The sequence below is a fragment of the Syngnathus scovelli genome, chromosome 15 (assembly GCF_024217435.2).
Source record: "Syngnathus scovelli strain Florida chromosome 15, RoL_Ssco_1.2, whole genome shotgun sequence".
NCBI lineage: Eukaryota > Metazoa > Chordata > Actinopteri > Syngnathiformes > Syngnathidae > Syngnathus > Syngnathus scovelli.
Genome location: NC_090861.1, coordinates 179,330 through 199,053, shown reverse-complemented (window position 1 = coordinate 199,053; position 19,724 = coordinate 179,330). Strand labels below are relative to the sequence as shown.

Below are 19,724 nucleotides of genomic sequence, written 5' to 3'. Positions count from 1 at the left end.
TTCATTAAATGAAATGCTTTCTCACAAATGAATGCTAATTGAAACGTATTCAAAAAAGTCTCTAAAAAAAACCTGAATGATTTTGAAACTGTAACCAATATACACGCTTCGCTTTAAATGTATTCATTTCGGTCGGAATGGCTTTCTTTCTTTCTTTCTTTCTTTCTTTCTTTCTTTCTTTCTTTCTTTCTTTCTTTCTTTCTTTCTTTCTTTCTTCTTGTCAGGGCACAACTGCTCAGCGTTCCGTACGTGTGTGTTTGAGTGAAAAGCCACTTTTCATTCTGTCCAATGATGGCCCAATCAGAGCTCATATTGATATTTTGGTCAAATTCCGGGCTTCGCCTCTCTTGTAAACCAGGCCCGTAAACACAGAGCCAATCGAGACCGAAAGGCCGAAAAGACGGGCGCGTCCCGGAGCAGGCGAGGCGGCGAGGTGACGACGCTTCTTTGTTAACAAGGCCCGCTGTTGGCTTAATGAAATATTGACTTGCAGATTGTATTGTAAGAGCGCAGAAAGCTCTCAAAGCACTTTGTCAGCACCGACGTCTGCACTTTTTTTGCTGCTGTTTTTTGAAAAGCCACCTCCATGATTAGCGCGTCATTTCTCTGTCAAGTCAATTCAATGTTTTATTTGAGTAAAAATGTCAAATCAAAAAAAAACAAAAAGCCAGCATTCCGACTCATCAGCTCAATCAAATGAGTCTCTTTATCCCTCCACCCCAAACGGGGCTCAAAAACCTGCATGCGGACAGCGCAGATAAGCAAATAATCCCAACTAACTCTGGCATTTCGGCGCCAGGATTCAGTTATTTTAGTTATCGCCGTCGGCCAGTCGACGTTTGCCCCGACCTCGACCGGTGCTGCCGACCGACTCGACGCAGCGTGAGGTCCCCAAATGTAATCATTTGATTTCTAAAGAATGTAAATAATAAATATTAAGTTTGTCTGTTAACGGTGAAATATGGCAGGCCAAAACCAAAACTAAACTGGTTGTCAATATGTTGAGCGCAGCTGTCAACATCTGTTGAATGGAACAGTAACTTAGTTACTTATAAAATCCAATAATCAGAAACTTAGTCAACTAACATAACAAAAGTAACTTTTTCAAGGTAAGTGTCGCAATAACGGCCGGCCAGCGGTGACGAACGGTGTCGGGAGTAGGCCGACCTTCGAAACAAAGTGGCGCCTTTTTGTCGGCGGCGGCGGCGGCGGCGGCATCCTGAATGATGAGGACGGGCAAAGAACTAGGCTTCCTCCAACTCGGCAGGCTCGCATCCCGAGCACGCGGGAGCAGATGTTGTTGCGTTACCTGGCAAAGTCACTCGTAAATCACGCCACGCCGCCGCCCCCCCGAAAAACGCCCGTGGGCGCGCCGCCGCTACGTCTAAGTCCCGCGCGAGCGACCAAGAAAGCTAGCGTCTGCGATCTCCCTCCAATTTAATGATAAGCATCGCCTGTTGCTGGAGTGCTTGCTGAGTAATTGCTCTGTGCCTTTTGCTTGATTAATCTGATTGCTGCATTTTTCACGTCCCCCTTGCCTGTGCTACAGGTGCCCGGTTTCATGAATTACCTTCCTAATTGCTTTGAAAATATGTTGCCCAGAAGTTGATTTTAGCAGCGAGTAGAAGCATTTTTTTACACTGCCGTGGAGGCGACACCAGCAGCCACGGCGATCCACTTTTTGCTCTTTGTCGTAAAAAGGCACCAACAAGCACTGATGGCCCATTTTGAGATTGATTTTTTTTGGGGGGGGTGATTCATGTTCCGACACGGAGCATTGACAAGCTCGTAAACGCAGAGCATCGCTTATATCGGCACAAAGGCCGGACTGTTTATTCTGAGGATTTTTTTTTTTTTTTTTTTATGACAAAGCTCAACACTGATGAGGGTTTAAGTGCACTTTGCAGGGCCCCCAAATCCCAATTTTATGACATCATAACGAGCTCGCGAGGTGAGAGTTTATGGTTAAGCAGTCGTTTCCTTTGTTAGCTAGCTAGGAGAATAAAAATAAAGTTGTAGAGGGATCCAATTTTCATGTGAAGATGCGTCACTCGCTATAAAATTCTATCAATGAGGTAGTGAACGAAACACCAATATGTGCAAAGAGCCACCTAATCGCAGTCGTGAGTTTGGATTCTTCCGTGATCCGGCGAGCTATTTGTGCACTCGCTCCTGACCCCGCACGGCATCTGAGCTGGCCTTAATCATGTAACGTCCTCCAAAGAGTCATCTCCATAATGGGTTTGTGCGTGGCAACGTTTGACCCTCTGATGGCGACGCGGGCGGGCGGGCGGGCGCTCGTTTGTCTGCCCCGACCGCCAACGTGACCTTCATTTGCCGAAGAAGATCCATTTGCACACAAAGGCCCGACCGACGTTTACGGCTCCGTCAATTACCTTTGCGGTCATCGGCTTTCGGAATCGCTTACAGTCATCGTAGCTCTGCTCCCGTCTCGTACGTAGCTGGAGCTCGGCCGACCGAATCCCTCCAATCGGTCGGTAACGGCTCTGACGTGCAGAAATTGCCGTACCGAGGTTCACCCCGAACAAAACAGGATGTTCCGGGAAGCTAGTTTCTATTTGCATCAACAACAATCCGATCGTCTTTTCACACTTTGGTCATTGATTACGAAAGCCAACCGGGCGGGCCTGTCAAGTGTAGTCAAAAGCCCCCCGGACTCGTCGCGAGCTGTTAAGAAGGCGACGGACGGCCACCGACCGGCTCCTAATTCAAGAGCTTCAGGGTCGCCGTCCCGTGAGCGGAGCGGTGACACACTCGCGGTAATGAATGCACGCGCGCACGCTGATGATTTCAGACGCTTCAAAGGCAAAGGACAGCATTGATCTCAATGTCTGCCAGCCAGCCAGCCAGCCAGCCAGCCACTTTTAGCCAGCGACGAGTCGCCCCAATGTCCCGCCGAAAGGATACCTTCTTTCAACGCTCGGCCGGGAGACATTGATTTCGGTCAAAAGAATGAGCAGTCTTGGCGTTGGCTTGATGGGGTCAGAGAATGGGCAAAATGGACTTGTCTTTTTCCAAATACCAAGTCAACATGCCATCGCTTCAGGCTGCTAGTAGATGTTCACCGTAAAAGTGACAAAACAAAATGAAGCATTTTCTATTTCAACACCACCACCACCACCACCACCACCACCACAATGTTCAAGCAGACCACCTAATGTCTTCTAGTCACACTCTCCTAGGAAAAGTTTTCCATGGCTAGCTAAAGATAGCATAGATGTTACAGCAACCTTCAGGCAACCGCTATTTCAAATACAAGTGCATTTTCTTTTTGCTCTGTGGGAAGAATGCAAATGTTAAAATGGGAAGTATTAGTCATGCCCAGCAGTCATTGACATTTGTTTCAAACTGGTTGTCTCCAAAGGCGAAATCCAGATGCGTTATTAGCCCGAGCGATAGAATGCATTTTTAATCGGCACCTCTTGCGGTCGTGCCGAGCGGAAAGGTTTTGCTGCGCAACATCTCGGTAGATTTGAGTCCTCTCGTTCCATTCGAGCGCTTTCCGTAGCCGTGATCCACGCTGATATTGCCTTGAACCCTCTAAAAGCAGCCGTTTAACTATGTTGTCTGAGGCATTGAGAGGCCACCACCATTTTGTTAATAGTCACGTAAACGCGCAGCGGCCGCCCGACCGAGGCCACGGGAACGAGGCATCTGCGTCGCCTGTTGCAAACGCCGCGCGCCGCCGTGCATCGCTAATAGGCTCAACTCGGCCCAATTGGTAACCATTCAACTTGCTCAAATGTTGATGCCTCATTTGGGATTTTAGAATCCACCCCCTCAAGTTGCGTAATAGTCGGCGTCCATTTTGGAATTGCTGTTTATTCGTGCAGTTGTATCTGGATTGAGAAGCGCCTCAATTTACAACCTGTGGTTCTTGAGCTGTTTCCGTGGCATCGATGGCTACCAAAGTTCACCTTTCTTTGCATGTCTGCTTCACCTTAGAGTCTGAATCCAACTAAGCTCTTCAGAATGGTGGCAAAAGTACCAAGGTAAGAGGCTTTTGGTTGGTGTTGTTGTTTTTTTCCTGAGCTTGTGGCAGGCATTTTGTTTTCCTTTTCATTCATTGTCTAACCTGTGCCAAAATGATTCCTAGGCAAATGTATTGCTGCACCAGAGCCGTATTTGCTGAAATGAATCTTTTCAAGGTTGGTCATGACATGTGACATTCTTTTTGTTTCATAAGTGAACATTGGCACTCACTCACTCACCATCATTTTAAAGAAGCAAACAAAGTCTCTTTGAGAGAGCAGAGCTTCAAATTCTCCCGGTCAAGATTTCATTGACACGCACGCACGCACACACACACACACACACACACACACACACACACACTCACGCGTGACAGGCAGACAACCCCGGAGCGCTGGATGGATTGACGCGTGGCAAGCAAGTTCAAAGCAAGGACGCCGGGATCATCTGCAAACAAACATATGTGTGAGCGCCAGTCACACTCCAAAGAGCGCCGCAGCGGGGTCTCGACCCGATAGCCTCGTCGCAGCGCTGGCGTTGAGGCGACAATTTCTTGTAATGACTCTCATTTGACAGACTGGGAGGTCAAGCAATGTGGCAAGCCTCACTTTGACAGCTCGGATGAGGCGCCTCGGATGAGGATGAGGCGCCTCGGATGAGGCGCCTCGGATTCACGGCGTAGTCACCGCCTCACTTGGCTACGCTCACCGAGCGGGAACAAGGTGGTGACGAGGTGAATAATTGCTCACACGAGATGCAAAGTTGACGGAGGAATTAGCAAGCGTACGACTCTTTGCCTTGACGTGGATTGGATCGGCTGGAAAATAACCTTGCGTAGTGAGCCGCATGCTGCTTCACTTTTTTTGAAAAGCACGCAAATGACACTCACGAACCGACAGAAAAAAAGATTTTTACGCAGTTCAACCCAAAAAAAAAAAGAAACCACGGAACGCGGGCTGATACTGCGCATTCTGCAGCCAATTTCTCCCCTTGTGAGAGGGAACAGAAAAAATCGTGGCATTGACAACTTATTTGGTGAAGAAGAGGAGGCAGTGAACGAGACGAGAACGAACAAGGCCAGCGAGAGAGCACCATGCTATTCATGTCATTGACAGGCGCACGGAAGACAGGAAAACCATGAGCAGAAATTGTACAGAGCCGTAAGGTCCAGGAAGAATACAATGGTGCCGTGAAAAACAACTGACCTGACCCGACCCGACCCGACCCGACTCGCGGGATTTTCAAGATCCGAGCAGCAGCAAACGGTGGTGGAGGAAATGTGCACCGAGCTGGTTTGAAGCAACCAGCTACGCTGCCCCCTACAGGTCTGGAGTACAAGCAATAACAAAACAAGGCCCGTAAGTAGCAACATGAGGAAGCTTTTTTATTTATCTTTAATTTGATTCTCTGAAATGTCATGAGTGACTGAATGCATTATTGCTAATTGTTCATTAATCGCACCCCCCAGGAAGTGCGGGACCCTTCTACCGTACACTTCTTTCTTTGTTTTTTTTCCCTCCCGCAGTTTGAGTTTCAACGGTGTGCAGCGAAAAATACGGCAATTATAAAAGAAAAAAAACATCACATCTCCCGCTAGCGAAGCGGATCACGGCTAATTGCGTCTTTGCGGGAGCACGCAACGGCTGAAACCAGACACAAAAGGTACCGTTTCCTTCTCGTCTTCACTACAACTCAATTGATTCTGTTATTAAAAAAAAAAAAAACGTTCAGTGGTGTTCATTTTCTCGGCTACTTCTTATATTACACTTTTTCTTTTCAACGTATAATGGAAGCTGGCGGCTAATAGTGTTTTGTATGATGAAATGATGTATGGCAATCATGGAGGCTTGAGTTAGAGCAAGTGATTGTCTTTTTTTGTTTGTTTTTTGGAATTTGATCATCCTTTAAGATGGCTTTTAACTCCATTTTTCACATATCACGTCCATCTCGAGAAGGCGCTTTGTGCGCTTTTCTTTTTTCGTTTTGATCTCAAAGGGACATTTTGTCTTTTTCAATGAAATTGGCACACTTCTTTCACCTCACATTTTCTGCCAATTTTTGTATGAGAGCAAGATAGATTTTTTTTGACTTCATAAATTGTTGTCACTGTCTCTAGATTTGGTGAAGCAGCATGTGGCCAAAGTGAATCTTGTACGCTTTGAGCTCTTGTTTAAATGTTGCCCCTGATGTTTGTCTTCTTTCCCAATTCATTGTCTGTAACAATTCCACTTTCAATCCATTTTGAACGAGTGTCAGTCGATTCCCGATATGTGTTTGCGGAGCCAATTTGCCACATTTTCTCACTTAGCGTAAAAGGTGCACGTGGTTAGCCCGGCGCGACATATCCGCCGTCATAATGACTTGTTTACACTAATCCCAAATGACGTTTCAAATATTGATGAGCTGCGTGCACGGTTATTTCCATTCAGCACAGTAGCGGCTGGGCGGCAGTGATGAATAATACATTTCATCAATTGACTTTTGTTGGGTTTTTTTTGCGCCTTGTTGAAACAAACGTTTTGAGTTCGGGTATGACGCCGCGAAGCGGCAGCCCAGCGGTGCCTCTGATGTGACGGCTAATTAGCGCCTTGTTTATAACAGGCAGCTGCTTTTTCATACTGTCTCGCAACAAAACAGAAGATAGGATTGAGCCCAAATGTGAATACAGGGAGCTGAAAACACAAGCTAAGATCAGGCTAATTTATTCATGAATAGCGCTACTCTCGTTTCATCTGCTACAATTGAGCACTTTGCTAAACAATTAGCTTCAGTAAACAACCGTTTCACTGGAAACAGAAAAGGCAAGGCAGCAAAATACTCAAACGTACCAAAGCTAGCAATAGCAGGATAAAAAAGTTAAAGTCCCAATTTCCCCCCAGCGTAATTCACGATGACTACGACTACTGGCTGAGGAAAGAATTTGGACACCCAGCCCTGCTGTTGGTGATTGCAAATTGTGCCCCATTTTTCAGTGTAATTAGACAGTTAGCGAAACAATTAGCCATGATGTATTCTGATGCCGGAGCGATCCATCTACTGGAGTAACAGTATGTTGTTGTTGTTGTTGTTGTCGTTGTTGTTCTTTTTTCGTAAACGTTGGCACAGTCGAGTCGCTGCGGGTCTTTTCCAGAGACTCCGACGGGCTCCATTATGAGAGGAAAGTCATCCTTTTCAATATGACATTTCCGCTACGGTGGTGACAAGATCAACATTTGAATTATGCGGCCATCCACTTGCCTTTAGCAAATTCTTTGGAATGATGAGTCTGGAGCGGTGTTAGCATTCTTGAGCGCCTGTTGAAGTAAAATAAGCCCAAAAAGAGAGCCATCCAAATGCTACTTGAAGTCTTATAATACATTATTATTTCAACGCCGAGGTCTGAAGGTGACTTCATTGCGTTACAGGTTATTGCCTCGTATATCAAAAATGCGGGTGGCCCGGCTTTTTTGTGCGGCCACGCATGCGGGAAAGGAGAAAAGACCGCGTCAATTGCCGATCGTGTGTTTTCCACCGATAGACTAGTTTGGTATGAACGTTAGCGTCGTCCAATTATTTGGTGGCGTTCACTAATTCGTCAACGAATTAGACAAACGCTTTATGTTCCCCAAGAAAATGAGCATCATAGCATTTCCCGCTTCTTTAAATCCGCATCATATGTCGTTCCGATACTCGATGAGGTAGCCAAAGCTTTCAAATTGCATTCGGAACCACTTCACCGTCGTCGTAACGACTTCCAACTTTCCATACAGAAAATACACCAAAAATGTAACAGTCCAATACTTGTCTTTGGTCTCCTGGGAAAATATTTGGCAAATGCTGCCAAAACCAATAGCTGGTCCACGCCGCACCAGTCGCCCATTTAATCTGAGTGATGGTGACGCTTGCTTTGTTTTACGCTTGTTTGTTTTCTCCTTTGGACTTATGGCTGCTGTCATCACCGCCAACCATATTTTTAAGTATGTCAACAATATACATCACTGTGAAAACTACGTATTACTGCTAATAAACCGGGCCGATTCTTAAAGTTGCTCATGCATTTTGAGTTTGAGGCAGGCACGGACGGCGTCAGCCATAAAAGAAAAGAAGAAATAGATCGTTAAAAGCCCGGCGTTTGGCCGCGGATGGAGTTGTGTGCTCTCGATGATGTAGATGTCTGCGTTTGCTCATTAAAGTTTAAACGGGGCCATTGTGACGAGAGAGGCTGCTGCGGCGGCGGCGGCGGCGGCGGCGGCGTATGGCATGATTCATGCCACGGTTTGTCTTCTGCTTGGCGGGAAATCGACTTTGAGTGGCTTAGATGCCAGTTAGCGGCACATAATAAACAGATTTCAATTTCACCGCCCTTGTCAGACCTGTTGTGGGATCATTTGGCCTACCGCGAGATCAATAATCCACAAATTCCCCTCACTTATAAAGGGAAAAAGAATGTCACCATAAATCATTCGGTAAATAAATAAGCGCTTTTAGCGACGAGCAGCATTAAAGCATCAGAATAAACTTTCAAACACAGAGGACGTGAGCAACTCCGATAAGGACCATCGCATATATCGTCTCTGAGTCACATTCTATATTTTACCGCTCGATGGCCGCGATAAGTCCCGCTGATTCATGCAGAAAATTGTCAGCTTCCTCCCAGCTTCACTCCAACCGCTTTCTATCTGCTCCATCCGTTCCTTAACTGATACGCACTTCAAACCCCGCCGCCTTTATCTCGACTCGATACCCGCCGTGCCGTGCCGTGCCAGGGCCCCCCCCCAATAGCCAGAACGGAATACATGAGCGTTTTAGCAAGGAAGGACACAAACTCTTGGTTACTATTAAGATGGAAGTTACTGACACTTTTTTTTTTTTAAGCAGAAATTTTTGCCCCCCCCCCCCCGTCCGTGCCTGGCTGGGCTTAAATTGGCTGCAGATTAGATGAACTCACGTTTGTTTTTTGACGCATGCATGCTTGCTTGGAGAGAGAGAGAGGGCATGTTTCTGACCGCGCCGTGGCCTCTGGTGCTGCTATTTAATTGACACAAGTGCTGACACGGTGTAGACGTACACCGTCTTGACACATCCAAAAGGACCTCGGAGGTGAGCCTCCTCAGGTTTTCAAGCACTCGAGCACAGACAGTCAGTCCCTGAGTGCAAAAGTGCTAAAGCTACCAGACGACACGTAAACACGACGAGCGTGATGCTTTCCTTGGAGGTCCTACGCAAACGTGCTGATTTTTTTTGTTTTGTTTTTTTCCCTCCGCAGCTACCAAGTCATCCCAAAACGTGATACTTAGACGGAGCAAAAGAAACGAATATTCATCCTTCTACGTCAAAGAGCAGACGTGCCCAAACTCTTTGAAGTTCATTTTTTAGGTGAGTGATGTCACACTAACCGCAAATGCATATCTTCCTACACACACACACACACACACACACACACAGAGCCATTTTTCTTCAGCATCACCAAGCTCAATTCTTCTCATGCTGTGAATTTCTATTTCCTTACTCTCCAGCGGCAGTGGTGTTGTTGTTGTTTTATTTCTCCAATAAACACGTTTGACCGTGATGCAATCCAACGTCTTTTTCAGCAAGGCAGGTAGACACGGCGGGAAGGGATGTCGGGGTTTGGTGTCAGCCTGGGGGCGCCACGTTCCGGCCGCGACTGCATCCGACTCGCTGGCTTTGATAATGCTACCCGCTGCGGCTACCAAATTTGCATATAAAGCAGAGGGATGTCGCATCTTAGCCTTGCAGGTTCAAGTGGGAAAAATCAAGTCCCACGCTGAATTTACCCATCGGAAGAAAATGTAGCACGTCACTTCCCACTCTGGAAGTGGACGCGCACGATTTGTTTTAGCGGGCCGTGTCAGTGAGGCAGCGGGCCGCATCTGGCCCCCGTGCCTTGAGTTTGACACCTAAGACATAGGGAGGTGTGCTGGAAGCAGGCGTGCGGCATGTTCATTACAGCCGCACGCCCGCTGCCGAGGAAGGTGCCGGCCGGGGTCGCACGCTCTCCTCTGATGCCGAGCCGTGGTGACGACTCGGCGTCTGCTCTTTTTCCTCTCCGCCCGCCGTTGGGGGAATTGTGGCCAGAGAATGATGAAAAAGAGGCGGGGAGTCCTTGCCCTCCGCTGTTGTGCTTGATGCGTATTGGCCCACTGGGGAAAAGAGAAGCGGCAAGAGCAACAACAAGCGCCGGCCGGCCGTCCGTCCGACCGACCGACCGGCCGGCCGGCCTTCCTCAGCCGGCCTTCCTCCCGCGGCTGCATTCCGAGCACGTTCGGCGGCCTTTCGTTCATGCCGAGCAGAGTCTGAATCAATGTGGACCCGGCTGGACGGCAAAGCTCCACCGAGGCTTTGTTTATTCTGTATCAATTAAGAGCTCTTAACATTTCTCATTAGAAGACCAAAGTTTTTCACAAAACGAAGATGGATGAGATTCGAATTTCTTCTTGGAAAACGGACAAATGAGAGGAAGCAAAGTGAACTGGATAACGGTCACTGTTTTGTTTGTCATTTGCGCCCATTTCGGCCTACGGAAGGAATGGCGATGACTTGTCTAACATTTACAAGAAAAGCAACCTATTGGTGGAAAAAACAACCAACCCGAGCGAGCGTTGTCGCCGTGCGGCTGTTTTGCCGCTCCGATCTTGGCCATCTTGACAGCCAGCGACACTTTCTAATTGTTATTTTCTTGGGTGTGACAGAGCAAGCGCACCTCCTCCTCCGATGCTTCCTCCTTGGTCTTTGCTGTCAGCTAATTATCTTTTGCCATAATGAGCGAGCGAGCGAGCGGCTCGGCCGCTTCTGGCTCTTACTGTTTAGACGTGGGCAACCGGGTGGAAGGAATCTGGCCTTGTCGTTGGCTGCTAATTGAAGTAGCGCTCAAAGAGTCTATACTGCGGTCACAGTTGAAAAAGAACTCAATGGTCGTCTTGCTACGTGCATCCGTTTGTGCGTGGTGCTGCGCCTCCTCATTTGTTGTCTCGTCGCAATCACAATAAAGAGGTCACCGTCTGTTGCAAATCATGAAATTTTAAATGTGGATGCTCATATTTTTTACATGTTCAGCCAACATATTTTTCAGGGACTGCGAGGCGTGTACATTTTTCATGACATTTTTTCATCTCGAACTTCACACGGACAATTTGGAATACGAAAAGTTGCGTCTCAAGCAGCGGCTTGACACGTTGAAGGAAGAGTGCGATGGAATTATTTTGATTTGAAAAAATCGAGTTTTGGAAAAACTATTCTGCCTAAAATTTCAGGAAAAAAAATTGCCGTCATTTTGCATTTCACCAGGAAAATGTTCAAAGTATAATGATGTAAATTCACGAGGGAAAAAAATCCGAGAATAATGCAATACTAAAGTTGCCGATAAACACGTTGCAATGGCGCAGTGCCGCCGCCGCTTCTCTGCCGACGTGGCCCTAATCCCTTTTTCAAACATGTTGAACATCCCATAAAAACGCTGACCTTTACAAGACAAGCCCATCGCTTGACATTTGCGATGACAAGAGCGCTTGTGGCAGCGCCACGTTACGGAACAGGTTGTAAAAGAAAATCAATGTAGCGCGTACGGGAGGCGGCGGGATATGAGCAACCTGGCAGGTAGACATAAAAATAAAAGAGGGAGAGCAGGAATGAGATGAGACAAGCCCTTCTTTCTGTCACTCCTTTTGTATGATCATCTATCACACACCAGGGGACGCTATTGCAGATCGCATGCTGGCTGCGTTCACAAAACAATTTCTAAAAAGTTTTTGGAGACCTAAGCTGTTGCTCTGACTATTTGGTGCAACGATTTGAACAAAAGCCGCAACACATAATATGACATCCTCCCTTCCTTCTCCCACTTGAATCGCTTTGCCTCTTCGACCGTGGTTTTGTATTCCGTGCGGTGTCCACCTGGAGTCTCGTATAATTGTTGTGATGTGGAAACACATCACCGATGAATCTCTCCGGTCAGGGTTTTCTCTCATTTTTAATTTTTTTGTACTTTAGCGGAAACCCGAGGGCCTTCACCAGCGTCCAAGCTGGAGACATTTGAAATAGCTCTGCCCCATTTATTTTGGTCACGGTGCTTTTGGCCGAAGTGATACCTCTGGGCTTTATATCTGGCGCATTTCACAGCGTCTGAGCTCGGCGCCAGGCGAGGAGTCGTCTCCACGCGGCCGGCCGTCCGTCCGTCCGTCCGGCCGTCCTCTTTTGAGGGTTTGCTGATTACTTGCCGTTTTTCCCGCCGACCTGTACGTGGCTGGGTGGGGCCAGAGCGAGAAATGCGCTTCCACCGACAAGTGTACCAGCAGATTGAAGTCAGAATATTATGAGAAAAATGGTTTCATTCTCAAACAGGAACTACAAAAGATGCATGTGAGGTGCATGAAAACTCACTTGGTCATCATATTAAGAGAACAAAGTTGTAATTTTGCCCGTTTGATTTGATTTAGCAAATTGGCATTTGAAGAGGGGTGTGTCGACTTTTTATATCCACTGTTTTTGAAGGGCTTATTGGGTTAATCACACGTCTACGATATCCAACTATCAAACGGCGGTGTCGTGTCGAGCACGTAATTAAGCGTCAACAGATCGACGCGATAAGGATCTGGCAAGGCGCCGTGGATGCTTTCCAAGCTTTGGATTACATTTGGAAGTGGCCTCGCTCGCTCGCTCCCTCGCTCGCTCGCTCGCTCCCTCGCGCTCTCGCTTTGTCTTCCCTAGTTGTACTATTATTTTGGGGTCAATAGTAACCAAAATCATTTTTCTCTTTTTTTTTTTTTTTTTTTTCTTTTTATCGTTCACGTCCTGATTGCGGGGAAGAAAAAAACCAACAACCCAGAGTGGCTTCAGGCAGCAGGTAAGAAGAAAGGGGGTTGTCATAATCCCGTGGAGATGGGACGCGGCGAAGCGTACGGCCGCCATCATTGTAATTGCAGCTGTCCGGCCTCAGTCTCAGGCTCAGCAGCACGCTTATCTGCCCGCCAAAAGACGGATGCTTAATAAAGTCATTTGGGGAACCAAAACCGGGCTACTTTATTTGTTGCTCGCAAGTTTCCCGGCTGTAAAAACTCACTGACTTTCTCCCACACGCTTGAAAGACGTTCAAACGTACTTCATCTATCTTGGTTTCAATCGTCTTCCTTTCGCCCTTTTATTCTTGGGTGTTCTCCTGACTTATTGATGTCCAATTTGCCTCCATTAGTGTTGCAAGTGCTGCAGGGGAGCCAATGCAGTAGGTGCATGAATTCCTCTTGTTTATGACAGTTAATAAATGTATGAAACGAGGACAAATAACACACGGTACCGCGCTGAAAGCCTTTCTAGCTGCGTAGTCCCCATCCCCCAACCAACCAACCAACCAACTAACTCTTCATTACTTTCAGCCTATTTGGCCACGACACAATGTGCGCCGCCCGCCATCTGTGTTGTTTCATTACGCTCGTAGGAAACGCTCCTGTCATGTTTGCCAAGATTGATCATGAGGGGGAAAAGGTTCATCATGTAGCATTGCTCTTAGCGTATGAATCAGGAGTAGTGGGAGGAATTGGTATTGTTTTGTAACTCATTCGACTTGCCGATCCAGCTACTGGGGATCAGGCGTGGGCAAGAGGGCGGTCTCCAAGTGCCCCCTCCCTCCCTCCCACAACGGCGCAATCCCCCTTCTTTCAGACCTCTCCGAAATTCAGTCAAACCCGCCTCGGCGATAAAGAAAGCTCTCGTTGACAGACAGTCGTATGAAGCGCTGCTTCCATGAGGTGTGCTTCAACAGATATGGCATTTGCTTTGCCTCTGTAGTGCTTGCAGTAGTCACACTCGTCGCAGTGCAGCGGATGGTGCGTTCGGCGGACGGCAAATCAGTCCTAGCGGCCCCCCGCAGCCCTCTTGGATATTTCCTTACATGGGCCCCGTTCATCTTTGATGCTAGTCGTACTTAAGGACCATCCTCCAGTCACATCGATGGCCGCGACGCCGATGGTGGCGGCGGCGGCGGCGTTCTGAATAATGCATTTCTTTCCCACGGAAGCCGCTCGTCCTCCCTCCCTCGCCCGCCCGCCCTTTGGTGGAATGACAATTTGAAAGAGTCGCCCATCTATAATGCATTGGAAGTCCAGTCTGGTGTGAACGATCGCTCCGTAGGAGTTGCCACAAGAGGAACGCCGCAAGCGTTTGGATAGCACAAATTGATTGTAATCAAAACAAGTCGATAGCCCACCTCCCACTGTGTGTTTGCTTGCTTGCTTGTTTGTTGTTTTTTTGTTGCCACATCTGAATCCGAGTTCAACCCTTTTTTTCCCCCCTCCCCCCTTGAAGCGGCTGTAAGAAAGCTTTTTACATAAAAATGTTGGGAAAGAGCCAAAAGGGAGTATTTGGGCTCGACTGACGTGCCGCCGGCTTTTCACTAGGTGTCAGTCGGCACGGCACCTTTGAGACAGACGCCAGATGACAGCCGCCGCCGCCGCGCACGTAAAAAGCATCACCTGCGTGCCATGCGGAGCGGGCAGCCAAATAGCGTGCGCTGACCCGCCGAGGCCGTCGGCCACCTCCGGCGAGCTCCTTTGGCCGCCAGCCCGGCCGAATAATGCATGTGACGAGTTTTGTGGATGGCGTGATGACCACCGTGTGTCGCGCTTACTCGGGATGATGAACACGGACGGGCCGGAGCGGAGCGAGAGCAAGTGACCTTTAGCCCACAAACTGCAAAACACAACAGTGATCCCAATTATTTATTTTTTTTCTTTCTCTTCCAAAGTTAAAAGATTTAGCTTGAGCCAAGTACCATCTAAAATCTCACTCCCATTGAATTATTTAGCAGTAAACTGAGCTTGGCCACCGATCAAATTAAAATAGTACGTTCAGATACGGCTAACTGTATCTAAGTATTGACCCCGAGAACCTTATTGATTGTGGAGTCAACGCATGCGGGCGCTCGTCTGCAATTTAAGCCTCGGACGTGACAGTGCGACGTGAGGCTAATTCTGATTGGGGCTAATTCTGATGTTACATTGGGGCTGTTTGTGTCCAAAAAAAAAGATGATTATGCCAGTCGCTAGACCTCAGTCTTTAGGGGGAGAAATGAAAAGAGATAACCTCTTTTCCCTGAAGCCGAGGAGAAACCTACAAAGCTCCGCTGCGGTCTCCGGTTGAACGAGTGGCTCTCTTTGCAGCTGCACTGGTACAAATCACGGCCGGGAGATTCAAATAAAAACGGTCATATCAGTTCAGCGGCGAGCGCCTCGGGACGGCGTTTCCGGCCAGACGCCAGGCTCGGTCCGCCGACGCTTATCAACGCGCTGGGAGACTTAATTGCGGCCGCTTTGCAGCCTGGATGGGAGACATCATCATCGCTGGGAAATCCGGCAGCTTTGTCATCAAAAAAGTCATAATTGACTTCAAAAATGACATGATGTATCAATTATAATGATATACGTATATCTATATTACAATTGTCATCGTTTCCAAATAAAAAGCATGAAATTCAGTTCGACTTTGAGTTTCCTGCAAAACAGGAAATGCGTTGGTACATCTTAACCAGGAGAAATATGTCACTGGATTTCCTGTTCTCTGACACACGGCTGTAATTTGAACAAAATTCCCCTTTTGGCGCTGTTGATTGACAGCTGCAATCTCATTGACGCAGCCTTCAAACGGCGCGGCGGGGGAGAATAGCCTCGCGCGTCCCCTTGGAGACGCTAACCTGCAATTTGCGGGGGAATTATTGTTTTAGCATTAAAGTGTCCACCTAATTGAGGGAACGCGGCCTCCGACATGACGGTTCAGAGTGGGATGATTCTATAATAGCGGCCCGATTGTTCACGAGGAGCCATGATGGCAATTTCCTCCTTTTTTGTGTGTGTGTGTGTGCGTGCGTGCGTGCACCAGAGGCTGAATGTGAAATGGGGCAGATCGCCTACTTGATAGGGAAAAAAAATGACTTGACAATACAAAAAACGGGAGACAACAAGCCCCAAATATTTAGATTGAGTTGGGCAGAAAACATCAACCAAGAGCAAGAGATGGGATTTGAAGGTCCTTTTTTTTCCATGTTTTTTTTTTAAACATCAATTTCACTTGATGATTTCATTTCAGAAGCCCTATATTAAGATTAAGGTCAAACCACAAAATAAAAACCAGGCGGGCAAGGTTGGCTCCATTCATCCATCCATCCATCCATCCATCCATCCATCCATCCGTTCAAACGAGTCTCGGTTCAGTGCCAATGTCGTGCCGAGGACTTGTGCAATAACAAAAGCCAGGTCTTTGTTGACTTTAACCAAAGGTTGGAATGAAACAACCCAAATAGGAGTTGAAAGCTTTGGAATGCAACCAAAACACCTGCTTCAAAACAAAATGGTTGTTTATTCTTGTTGAATTGCGAGCTTTGGCCTTTTTCGTGTGGGTGCTGGGGGCATTGGAATTGTTCTTACTTTGAACCTTGTTTTTGGTAGACTTTGCTGAAATTGGATTTTCTCATTTTAGAGCCACATGCTGCCCTGCCACCGTTTACCCGGCCGGGCAACTACTCTATGACCTCAACCTGATCTTCAATACCGGGCGAGCAGCTTGCTAGGTAAGTTTTAAGCATTTCACAACTTGATGTGGCTCGGTAGTTGCCGCCGTTCCGGTTGGCGACCGAGGGCCAACGAGATCATCGCTAACGTGCGTGTGCCAATAGTAGCATCCGTGAACTGGAAAATGAAAGATTGAACGCAATTGTTACCATTTCATTTTATCGGAGCGGAAATTGTTTTGCCGGCAAAGTCGACCGCGACGAGGCATCCCTTGCTGTCCCGCTATGATGCGGCCAGGCCAGGCCAGGCCAGGCCAGGCCAGGCCAGGCCAGGCCAGGCCAGGCCAGGCCAGGCCAGGCCAGGCCAGGCGGCGCACATGTGCTAGCACGCAAACATGCGCCGACAACCCCCCCCTCCCCGCCTTGAGATCAATCCACCTCCATTGGTACAGTAAGCCGCAGCAGGCTTTCATAATTGCACAGTTCACGCTTCGTAATTACATCACCCGGCTCAAGCTGATTGTGGATCAGGACCGCCCCTCCCTCTTGCCCCCTCCCCACTGTTATGTGTGCGTTTTTTCATCTCCCCCCCCCGCCGGGGACCAAGGTGATAAACATGAAAGGAGAGCAGACAGCAGAGGTTAATTGCTCGGCGGAAGTTCAGATCAATTATTGGCAAACACGAGATGGGTGAAGAGTTCACGGAGACCCGTACAAAATGATTTGTGAGCCGCCAATCGTAAAGCAAAGACCTCTCGGCCGCTTCGAGGAATACGCGCGACGTTAATCGGAAATTCAATTACGATGGATTCGGAGTAGTCACGCCAACGGAGAACGTTTCCAATACATTGATGAGCTGCGGTCGCTCGACAATGGCGTAAAAGATAAATGGAAGCGACTGAATAGAGACAGACGGGTGCGTGTGTACCGATACCAGGCGCTGATACTCACGGGGACGACAGTCCGAGGGAGGTTTTTATTCCAGCGGGCTCGATTGCAAAAATGCCGGAAGCGCTTGAATGGTAGGAGTCACGTAACCACGCTGCAATTTTTCCAATTTCCAACTTTCAATTAGCCCGCAAATGGCTTCCTATGAGAAATGACTCGGCAGACAAATGAAAGCATTTTTTTCTTTTCTCAAATTGGACCACGTTGAATTAGGACGGACAGTCTAGCCTTTGAACGACCTCCCTCCTTATTCCTCCTCTCATTTTCAAGACAGGCCTTCCTTCGGCCGGTGAATAATGAAAATATTAGTTCCGGTGTAATGCAAAATTGTTTTCGGCATAGGCTGTCGCAGTGACGCAAATCGGAATTAATTGTCATGAAAAAGAGTCGTTGGACCACGTACTCGCTTCTACGCAGGTTGTTTAACAATTGGACACAAAAGTGCCGGCGCACATTTAATACGACTTGCTGCCCACTCTACTGTCCTGTAGTATGAAACGATTAGACACAATCACTGTTGATTTGTTCGAAAGTTGCTGAGTCAGCGGCAGCTTCAATCAGGGTTTGAAGTCTTAACAGGTTCTGCGAGGATCATTACTTTCATCAATGCACTGCCAATTATCTTGACATATGAGCATATGTCACGTTTGGAGGGCCTTGGCTCATTATTGTTTGAAAAGTCCGCCCGCACGGATGCTTTTGCTTAGCTTCGGGAACTTTGGCAGGCGCATATGAGCATTGTTTGAAACCTCCACACAAATGTAGGAATCCAAGAAGTGGAACAGAACGACCTTAAGCCATCGCGGATGAAACATTTGCTTCCAGCGCTACGTTCCTAACTGATCTGTTGATGACGACGAAGGCGGGCGGGCGGGCATGCGGGCGGGCGGGCGGTCAGGCGGGCGGGCGGGCAGGCGGTCGGTCAGGCGGGCGGGCGGTCGGTCGGTCGGGCAGGCGGGTTCAGGCGGGCAGGCGGGGACATGGGAAAGCGGCCGCCGGTAAAGCGGAGACAAACGTCCCGTCGGCCAACAATTTAGCCCCGTTTAATTGAGCGCAAAAGATAAGGCGGCTGAAGTCCTTTTTAATAGAGGCTTCGGTTGACAACGTACGTAACTGCAGCATGAGTAATGGGTGCCGGGCAACAATGTTAATGAGATGCGACAAGAAGATATACCTTTTGGAATCAAAGCACGCTCGGCCATTTTTCTTCTTTTTGGACTTGCCGATCAGTCTCGCAAGTGACTTTTCATCAAATAATGCTACTTTCACCCAAATTTGAATGTAAGGGCACCACTAAAAAGGCATTATAAAACCATGAGACTATTCGACGATGTTGTTTTCCCGTCCCGCGTTAACTGCCGTTTTAAAGGCAATTAGGAAGAAAACCTGAAGTCATTTAATCATGTCCGTATTCCGCAACGGAATGAAATCGTCTGTCCTTGTTTTGCACGGCAACCTTGAAATTCATCTGGAAATTTCACTGCCGTCAAATAAATGCAAGCAGACATCGAAAGTGCCTTTATAGCGGCCAACGGTCGTTTTTCAAGAGATGTGTGGAAAAGGACGACGCTCATCCCGTTTGGCCGCTCGGACGAGCAAACGCGTCTTTCCTCGGCGGGGTCCTTCTTCGATTAGGCCTCATTACTCCCGCCGTCCACTAAAACGCCTCCGTCGTCGGCGAGCGCGAGAATCGCACCGACAGCAGGTTGCGGAGGATATCAAAAGGTGACACGTCTGTATCTTATCGCCTTCAGGCGTAACACGACACACAGTTATGGGAGCGTGTCACTCTTATTCTCAACTGTCAGCTCAGCTAAGATGACGGATGGACGGATGGATGGATGGATGGATAGATGGCGCGCAGACAGCCCTGCCGGAAATTTGTCACGCAAACAGAAAATATATTATCCTTCACTCCAAAAGTACATTGAAAAGGGGCTTGTATGAAACAGATCAAGAGGGTTCATCAGTGTGTAAAAAGCGCATGCTGGCCCAAAATGGCTGCTGCAAAACAAAATGGCCGACTTTAAGAAGGGCATCCAGGGGAAAAGTTGCATGCATACTATTGATTTGGGACAATGGTGTCAGGGGCTCACCGTTCAAAACAAAGGGGAATCCAATGGAAGGCAAAATCACAGAACCCCAAAAGTGCCCATGACAGCGCATACGTCGTCCGTTCACCGGTCCTTATCGTTCACGTGGAGTCACGTCCGTCCGTCCGTCCGTCGCCCCGGCCTCGTACATTAGCCGTTATCTGGCCCCGCAAAGGCGATTTATTCCTCACTGTCGTTTG

At 48.0% G+C, this 19,724-nt stretch overlaps 1 protein-coding gene across 1 annotated transcript in view; it reads left to right on the top strand.

The window, feature by feature from the left end:
• Positions 1–4,986: 4,986 nt before the first annotated feature.
• Positions 4,987–19,724, top strand: part of sgcd (sarcoglycan, delta (dystrophin-associated glycoprotein)) — a 76,812-nt gene continuing 62,074 nt past the window's right edge. Inside the window, exons 1-4 of the mRNA XM_049742089.2 lie at positions 4,987–5,351; positions 5,519–5,655; positions 9,239–9,348; positions 16,453–16,543. The gene's annotated coding sequence lies outside the window, so the exon portion shown is untranslated. The remainder of the gene's footprint in view (positions 5,352–5,518; positions 5,656–9,238; positions 9,349–16,452; positions 16,544–19,724) is intronic.